Consider the following 10456-nt stretch of genomic DNA (forward strand, 5'->3'; position numbering starts at 1 on the left):
TTGTGTCTAGGTTGTTTAGGGAGGAGTAAACAAAGGGGAGAGGGCCTTGGATGCCCTGGACAGCCAGTAGGAGAGGAGAGAGGTTGAGGGAGAGAGGGAAAGGGGCTGTCCAGAGAGAGAAAGTGGGGTTTTACCCCTCCAATAATTGAGCTATGGATTTGCCATTGCTACTGGAGGTGCAAGGGGACTAGGAGGGGCTATGGTAAAAAGTTGAGGCCATGGAGAAGAGTGGATGTGGCCAAAACAAGGGCTTTAGTAAAATGGCAGAAGGTGTTTGTTGCTGGTTTGGGCAAGAAGATGAACTCCTATTGTCATGAGGCTTGACAGGGTCAAATAGCATGAGATAATAATATGTTCCACCAAGGTTGAGTCCATTTGGGCAAAGTTGCCAATGCAACTTTTGTAAACCATAGAAATTAGAAGAAATGAACTTGTGTAGATCTAGTTGAGAAAATCACTTCCCCTTGATGAACCAATTGGTGTAGTGGCCTCATTTGGTCATGTGAACATGCTCACAATTGTTGGGGTCAAGGAGAGAAAGTTGGTAGTACAAAGTTGTTCAAATTTGATTCTGGTCAGAGAGGGTTTTGGGGCACTTTGATCAATATAACATTTTCTCCAACTTGTGCCATTTGGTATAGATGAACTATTAGACCATTTGAGAATGTTCACAAGGTTTGAGAACATTTGGACATGTTTGGCAATGTAAAGTTGCTTAAACTTCAAAATGGACAGAAATGGTTTTGAGGGGATTTCATGGGGTTATACTATTCTCCATCACATGATACTTGCCAAGATCATCAAACATGTCATATGTGACATGCTAGAATTTTCTTGGAATTTTTGGAGAATATTTCCTTTGTAAATATTTCAAAAGCTTGAAATATCCAGAAATGGTTTTTGAGGGATTTGACCAATATTTTGAACATGACCATGTGTTGAAACTCTTATATATGGGAAATATATGCCCACTAAGTTTCCCTGATTTTTGTAAAATATTTTTAAAACAATAAAATAATTTTTCCCTATTAAAGACCATTTCTGGCCTTAAGAAAAAGCTTTTAAATAAAATAGGAAAATAACTTTTAAAATTATATTTTTGTGGTTTATGGAAGTCCTATATCTAATAGGTTTCAAATATACTCTTTGAAATATTTTTCATACCCCAAATCAAGTACTTGCAGTGCAAACCTCAACTCAGGGGTTTTTGGAAAACTAATTTTTGAAAATACTTTTTGGCCAAATTATTTTTGTAAGAAAATACTATATTGCACTATACACATGGCATGATCATTGGGCAGAAGTTTGGGTCAAGGAGATGAAGTACAGAAGGTGGAGTTGTGTTGACTTTAAAGAGCACTTGAAAACACAGAGAGAAAACCAACTCAAATAAAAAGTCAAATAATGCAAAAGTTTTTTTTTCAAACCTCATTTTATCATGACTTATCATCTTAAGTGTTGTGCCATGAAAATCTGGGTGTGACAGATCCACACCAGAGTGGTACGGAAATCCTGTTCTTGAAGTCATGTTACTTGACCATGATGAGCCTACGAATTATGAGGAAGCGATGATGAGCCAAGATTCCGCAAAATGGCTTGCGGCCATGAAATCTGGGATGGGATCCATGTATGAGAACAAAGTGTGGAATTTGGTTGACTTGCCCGATGATCGACAAGCAATAGAGAATAAATGCATCTTCAAGAAGAAGACTGACGATGACAGTGATGTTACTGTCTACAAAGCTCGACTTGCTGCGAAAGGTTTTCGACAAGTTCAAGGAGTTGACTACAATGAGACATTCTCACATATAGAGATGCTTAAGTCTATCCGAATCATGTTAGAAATTGCCGCATTTTATGATTATGAAATTTGGCAAATTGATGTCAAAATTGCATTCCTTAATGGATATCTTAAAGAAGAGTTGTATATGATGCAACCAGAAGGTTTTGTCGATCCTAAAGGTGCTAACAAAGTGTGCAAGCTCCAGCGATCCATTTATGGACTAGTGCAAGCCTCTCAGAGTTGGAATATATGCTTTGATAGTGTGATCAAAGCATATGGTTTTATACAGACTTTTGGAGAAGCCTGTATTTACAAGAAAGTGAGTGAGGAGCGCTAGAGCCTTTCTGGTAAGTATATGTGAATGACATATTGTTGATCGGAAATGATGTAGAATCTTCTGGAAAGCATAAAGGAGTGTTCCAAAGGAGTTTTTCAATGAAATACCTCGGTGAAGCTACTTATATATTCACTACCGCAGGATGCTGCTAACGCGACACTACGGTGACGCCCCCGATTTGACCGTACACTAATCATACACGCAAATGTGTACGATCAAGATCAAGGACTCACGGGAAGATATCACAACACAACTATAGACACAAATTAAAATAAAACAAGCTTTATATTACAAGCAAGGGGCCTCGAGGGCTCGAATACATAAGCTCGAAACACAAGAGTCGGCGGAAGCAACAATATCTGAGTACAGACATGAGTTAAACAAGTTTGCCTTAAGAAGGCTAGCACAAAAGCAACAACGATCGAAAAGGCAAGACCTCCTGCCTGGGAGCCTCCTAACTACTCCTGGTCATCGGCGGTCTCCACATAGTAGTAGGCACCCTCGGGGTAGTAGGAGTCGTCGGTGGTGTCGTCTGGATCCTGGGCTCCACCATCTGGTCGCAACAATCGGGTATGGGGGAAAAGAGGTAGCAAAGCAGCCGTGAGTACTCATCCAAAGTACTCGCAAGACTTACATCAGTTCTAAACTAAGTATGCATTTGTATCAACGTAAATGGGCTGTATCTGTGGACTAAACTACAGAATGCCAGAAGAGAAGGGGAAAGCCTAGCCTATCGAAGACTAGCATCTTCAAGCATCTTGCAGCATATAGAAGAGTACAGGTCAACATAATGTAAAGTAGGTAGTGTTATCAACCTCGGCCAGCGATCCTTTCTCGACTCCCTGCGAGAAAGCAATCCCAGAGCCATACTATCCATTTTTTTCATATCCATTTCTCATCTCAAGTATCCAGTTCTAGTTGTATCGATCGGGATACAACTCCAAGTGTCCGTTACCGTAGGATAGGCTATCAATAGATGTCTTCTTCCCTGCAAGGGTGCACCAACTTACCCACCATGCTCGATTAACTCCGGCCGGACAAACTTTCCTGGGTCATGCCCAGTGTAACGCCCTCGATGCGGCTATATCTCCTACGTGTCGAAGCATGACTTAGAGGCATAACCGCATTGAAAGTAATGTCGCAAGTTAGGCAATCTTCACAACATCCCATGTAATATAAATAATAAAAGGGGAAGGAACATAGTTGTCTTACACTCGCCACGTGAAACAAAGTACATAAATAGCATTACATCATTCAATCACTCAGGGCCCGACTACGGTGCCAAAATAAAAGATCAACCCAACATGCGACACGGTCCCGATCGCCCCAACTGGGCACCACTACTGATCATCAGGGAAACACACATAGTAATGGCGTGAGTCCTCGTCGAACTCCCACTTGAGCTCAAGCGCGTCATCTGGAACGGAGTCATCAGGCCCTACATCTGGTTTGGAAGTAATCTGTGAGCCACAGGGACTCAGCAATCTTGCACCCTCATGATCAAGACTATTTAAGCTTATAGGTAAGGCAAGGTAAATATGTGGAGCTGCAGCAAGCGACTAGCATATATGGTGGCTAACCTGTTCGCAAAAGAGAGCGAGAAGAGAAGGCAAAGCGCGAACGAAGAACTAGAGAACATCCTGCGACAAGCATTACCCAACACCGTGTTCACTTCCCGGACTCCGCCGAGAAGAGACCATCATGGTAACACACACGGTTGATTCATTTTACTTAAGTTAAGGTTCAAGTTATCTACAACCGGATATTAACAAATTCCCATCTGCCCATAACCGCGGGCACGGCTTTCCAAAGTTCAAATCCCTGCAGGGGAGTCCCAACTTAGCCCATGACAAGCTCTCACGGTCAACGAAGGATATACCTTCTAGCGGGAAGACCCGATTAGACTCGGAATCCCGATTACAGGACATTTCGACAGGTTAAAACAAATGCAGCAACACCGCCCGAATGTGCCGACAAATCCCGATAGGAGCTGCACATATCTCGTTCTCAGGGCACACTCGGATAAGCAATCCGTACAACTAAAACCAGCCCTCGAGTTTCCCCGAGGTGGCGCTGCAAGGGGCTCTAGGTTGGAGCAACACTCAGAGGAGCACTGGCCCGGGGGGGTTTAAATAAGATGACCCTCGGGCTCCGGACACCCAAGGGAAAAAGAGGCTAGGTGGAAAATGGTAAAACCAAGGTTGGGCATTGCTGGTGGAGTTTTATTCAAGGCGAACTGTCAAGGGGTTCCCATTATCACCCAACCGCGTAAGGAACGCAAAATCCGGGAATGTAACACCGATATGACGGAAACTAGGGCGGCAAGAGTGGAACAGAACACTAGGCGAGAGGCCGAGCCTTTCACCGTTTACCAAGTATATAGATGCATTAAAATAACAAGATAATATAATGATATCCCAACAAGAAAATAATGTTCCAACAAGGAACGGTCTCCGATCTTCACCTGCAACTAGCAACGCTATAAGAGGGGCTGAGCAAAGCGGTAACATAGCCAATCAACGGTTTGTTAGGACATGGTGGGTAAGAGGTTTGACATGGCAATTTGGGAGGCATGATAAGCAAGTGGTAGGCATCGTAGCATAGGCATAGCAAAAGAGCGAGCATCTAGCAAAGCAAAGATAGAAGTGATTTCGAGGATATGATCATCTTGCCTACAAAGTTGTCAGAGTTGACTAGATCCTCGAAAGCAAACTCAACGGGCTCCTCATTAGCGAACTCGTCTCCCGGATCTACCCAAACAAGACAAACAAGAAAAAAGGACACAATCAACCACGTGCAAAGCTCAAACAACATGATGCAAACATGAGATGCTATGCGGGATGCGATATGTGATGCATATGCAAGATTTGACAAGAGATGAATGAACCTGGCCTCAACTTGGAAATCCAAGTGTGCCACTGGAAAGGTGAGGTGATTTCAGTTGAAATCGATATAAAGAACACCGGAATCGGAGACACGGTTTGGAAATGGCAAGCAATTCAAATATGGCACCGGTCTGCGATATACAGCAAGTAACCATCTAAATGCAACAAGACAAACATGCTACATCACCCAAACATGGCAGCAAAATACATGGCATGGATCCACTCATAATGCTTAACAAAATATGAACACTGAGCTACGGCCAATTCATCCATTAACAGGTTCAAACAAGCATGGAAAAATGCAATTGGTAAACAGATTTCAGAATTCGTGAAATTAACACTTGTCTAGAATTTCAGATCAGGTAGCACATTTTGGAGCAAGAAAACTACATGATACAGGAACTTAACATGGCAAAGTAAAGCATGGAATAGAGCTACTCAAAGAGCTTAACAAAAGTCCCTTAGTGACCTTGAGCCAAAAGGGATCAGAAAATACATTTGCAAGCATGTGAACATGGCAAAAACATAAACAGATCACAGACTTAGAGAAAAACTGGAGCATGCAAATCAGATATCAAGTAGGCATGTTTAAGAGCTCGATGCACTCACTACAGAGTAAGGCATGACAATCTAAGCATACACCCATTAAGAATACACATTATGCAAGCTAGACATGGCAAGAACAATAACATAGCATGCACGGATCAACTACAACATCCTCGGCAAAATCGCCAACAAGTAGACAATCTGCCCAGATTCACGAAATAGCAAAAGTAGAGCTCGATTAACTCAAGCTAGGGTGCTCCATAATTGCAAACAAAGACATGGATGGATAGATCACTATAGGATTAACAAAACATCCTTACTGATCATCCTCAAAAGAGGCACAGATCACTAGGAAACAACAAGAACATATGGCATATTGATAAAAACAGTCCAAGGACTTAGTGGAATTGCTAAGTCCCTGAAATCAGCATTAACGAATGCACCACTTTGCAAGCTTGTGCTAATCACCGCACACATCACAAAAATACATGGATGGCACGTCTGGAAAGATGACAAAGCATATAACAAAACATATGTGGAGCTCAGGGGCATATCATGCACACAATAATCATGGAAAAAAATGACAAATAGCTATTTGGAGCAGCAGATCTGACAATATCTCAAATAGCACTCTTCCAACAGCATTTCGGGCATCAAGATGAGCTCAAATGAAAATTATGCAATGAGATGAAATGATGTGCTCTCTGAGGTGAACATTTTGATATGCCATATGCCCAAAACGGATCAACGGATGCAAAGTTACGGCACGATGAACATGGCAATATAATTAGGGTTACGGACAAAAAGTCAACCCCGAGATTTCGGATCTCAGATCCAGATCCGGGCTGCACGGAAAACGAGGTTCGCCGGACTTGGAGCTCGAGCTCGCCGGAGTTGTAGGAGACGCCGGAGTTGTACTTGCCATGGGGAAGGGAGCCGGTCGGGGTCGCGGACGGGCGCGGACGGAGCACCGCGGCGTCGGCCGGCGGGAGCGGCGCAGCGGGGCGGCGCTGGAGCGAGGCGCCGGCATTGGCGTCGAAGGCGGCCGCGGCGGCGCGGCGGCGCCTGCCGGCGAGAGCGGGCTCGGCCGCGGGGAAGAAGGCGCGGGGCGCGCGGGGAGCTACGGGCCGGGGAGGGCCCGATCCGGGCTCTCCGGGCCGCAGCGGCGCGGACTGTGCGGGGTGCCACGTGGCGCTCTGTCAATAGACGCGGGCGGCGGCGCGGCATGTCCGGCGGCGGACGGACATGTCCGGCGCGGAGAAAGGGGATTTAGGGTTTCGGGGAGAGGAAAACGAGAATTTTGGAGGGGACCTATTTATACGCATAGAGGGAGCTAGGAGTGTCCAAATGAGGTGCGGTTTTCGGCCATGCTATCGTGATCGAGCGCTCTAGATGAGGGAGAGGGTTTTGGTGGGTTTTGGGCCAAATTGGAAGGGTGTTGGACTGCAACACACACGAGGCCTTCTCGGTCCCTCGGTTAACCGTTGGAGCATCAAACGAAGTCCAAATGGTACGAAACTTGACAGGCGGTCTACTGGTAGTAAACCAAGGCCGCTTGGCAAGTCTCAGTCCAATCCGGAAATGTTTAATCCCCACACATGAAAGAAAGGTAGAAATGACCACCGGAGGAGAACGGAGCGCCAGAATGCAAAACGGACAACGAGGAAAATGCTCGGATGCATGAGACGAACACGTATGCAAATGCAATGCACATGATGACATGATATGAGATGCATGACAACGACAACAACACACGGAGACAAAAACCTGAACCCGAGAAAATAAAATAACTTAACACCGGAAACGGCAAGAGTTGGATTACATATTAGATAAATCATATCCGGGGTGTTACAACACTCCACCACTATGAAAGGATCTCGTCCCGAGATCTAGGACTGGAAGAACACCGGGTACTCAGAATGGAGGTGATCCTTGCGTTCCCAGGTGGCTTCACGGTCGGAATGGTGTGACCACTTGACTTTGAGGAATTTGATTGACTTATTGCGAGTCTTGCGTTCGGTCTCTTCAAGAATAGCAACGGGGTGCTCACGATAAGAGAGATCTTCTTGGAGATCAATGTCTTCAAAGTTGACGGTGTGGTCAGGAGTCTTGAAGCACTTGCGGAGCTAAGAGACATGGAACACGTCATGCACATTTGCAAAGTTTGAAGGAAGCTCGAGTTGATAGGCGAGATCGCCTCTCTTGCTGACGATCTTGAAAGGTCCCACGTATCTAAGGGCAAGTTTCCCTTTGATACCGAAGCGACGAGTACCTTTTATTGGAGAGACGCGGAGGTAAACATGATCTCCGATCTCGAAGGCCAAATCACGGTGCTTACTATCATAGTAGCTCTTCTGGAGCGATTGCGCTACTTTGAGGTTATCACGATGACTTTGCACATTTCCTCTGCCTTTGTGATTAAGTCATTTCCCAGAAGTTGACGTTCACCGGTTTCAGACCAGTTGAGAGGGGTACGGCACTTCCCGCCATACAGGATTTCGAATGGGGCCTTGCCCGAACTTGCTTAAAAACTGTTGTTGTAGGAGAATTCAGCATATGGAAGACAATCCTCCCACTTCATGCCGAAGGAGATCACACAAGCCCTGAGCATATCTTCAAGAATCTGATTGACACGCTCGACTTGACCGCTAGTTTGAGGATGGAAAGTAGTGCTGAAGCGGATGTTGGTGCCCATGGCCTTCTGAAAAGACTCCCAAAACTTGGAGGTAAAGATGCTGCCACGGTCTGAAGAGATCACCTGAGGAATACCGTGCAGCGAGACAATTCGAGAGGTATACAGCTCCGCCAATTGAGCTGCAGTGATAGACTCTTTGATAGGCAGAAAGTGAGCCACTTTAGTGAGTTTGTCGATGACAACGAATATAGCATCATTGCCACGCTTGGACTTTGGAAACCCAGTCACGAAGTCCATCTCAATGTGGTCAAACTTCCATTCTGGAATGGCAAGAGGTTGGAGGAGACCAGCTGGCCTTTGGTGTTCTGCCTTCACTCTTCTGCAGACATCACACTCATTCACGAACTGAGCAATTTCGCGCTTCATTCGAGTCCGCCAATAAGCCTGCTTGAGGTCCTGATACATCTTCGTGCCCCCAGGGTGGATGGAGAGGAGTGAATTGTGAGCCTTGTTCATGATAACCTTACGAAGATCACCTTTGGGCACAACAATACGATCCTTGAAGAAAAGAGTATCCTTGTCATCAAGGCGGTAGCACTTGTACTTGGGTTGACTCTTGGCAATCCCAATCTTCACCTTCTTCATCATAGCATCAAGAAGTTGAGCCTTGCGAATCTGGTCTTCCAAGGTAGGAGAGACTTGAAGGTTGGTGAGGAAACCTTGAGGAACAACTTGCAGATTGAGTTTGCGGAAAGCTTCACAAAGCTCGGGTTGATAAGGCTTGAGAATCAGACTGTTGCAATAAGCCTTCCTGCTCAAAGCGTCAGCAATCACATTGGCCTTGCCTGGAGTATACTCGATACTCGGATTATACTCTTGAATCATTTCGACCCATCGAGTTTGCCTGAGGTTGAGATTAGGCTGAGTGAAGATGTACTTGAGACTCTTGTGGTCAGTGAAGATGTCCACTTTTCTTCCCAATAAGAGATGTCTCCAAGTCAAAAGAGCATGCACAACTGCCGCCAACTCGAGGTCATGAGTGGGGTAGTTCTTCTCGTTGGGCTTCAACTGGCGAGAGGTATAAGCCACAACTTTCTTCTCTTGCATCAATACTGCACCAAGACCTTGAAGAGAGGCATCGCTGAAGACCTCGAACAGTTTGGATTCATCAGGAGGAGTCAGAACTGGAGCAGTGACCAATTTCTCTTTCAAAGTGTTGAAAGCAATGTCACACTCCGGAGACCAAACGTACTTGACGTGCTTCTGGAGAAGATTTGAGAGAGGCTTCGCGATCTTTGAAAAGTTCTGAACGAACCTTCGACAGTAGCTTGCGAGACCGAGGAAGCTACGGAGTTGCTTCACATTCTGAGGTGGTTCCCAACTCACAATTACAGACACCTTCTCAGGATTCACTGCAATGCCCTTGGCAGAGATGATATGCCCAAGATAAAGAACCTCATCGAGCCAAAATTTGCACTTTGAGAACTTGGCGTAGAACTGATGTTCCCTGAGCTTATCAAGCACCAAACGCAAGTGCTTGGCATGATCTTCCTTGTTCTTCGAAAAGACCAGAATGTCGTCGAGATAGACCAAAACAAAGTCATTGGTGTAGGCGTTGAAGATGAAGTTCATCATGCGAGAGAAAGTCGGAGGAGCGTTGACGAGGCCAAAAGACATGACAGTGTATTCATAAGAACCATAGCTTGTCCTGAAAGCCGTCTTGGGAATATCTTGCTCACGGATTCGAATCTGGTGATAGCCCATACGGAGATCAAGCTTGGAGAATACTTGGGCACCTTTGAGATGTTCGAACAGCTCGTTGATGTTGGGAAGTGGGTACTTGTTCTTGATAGTCTTCTTGTTCAATGGACGGTAGTCAACACAAAGTCGGTCCATTCCATCCTTCTTCTTCACAAAAAGAACTCCACAACCCCACAGAGAAGAACTAGGTCGGATGAGACCCATTCGTTCTTGAATATCGAGTTGCTTCTTCAGCTCCTTCAACTCTTCAGTTCCGAGCTTGTAAGGACGCTTGCACACTGGTTCCGTGCCAGGCTCAAGATCGATGACGAATTCAACTGGCCGGTGTGGAGGCATTCCTGGAAGCTCTTCTGGAAAGACGTCTTGATATTCGCAAACGACTGGAATTTGCGAGATGGCATCCAGTTCACCCTTCTCATTGAGAGAAAACAGATGGATGGTATCATCACGAGAGGCAAAGACAATTACATCCTCAGACGAATGAGTCAATTAAATCTGCCTGGCTGCAC

This window comes from Triticum urartu, chromosome 1 (assembly GCF_003073215.2).
Source record: "Triticum urartu cultivar G1812 chromosome 1, Tu2.1, whole genome shotgun sequence".
Taxonomy (NCBI): Eukaryota; Viridiplantae; Streptophyta; class Magnoliopsida; order Poales; family Poaceae; genus Triticum; species Triticum urartu.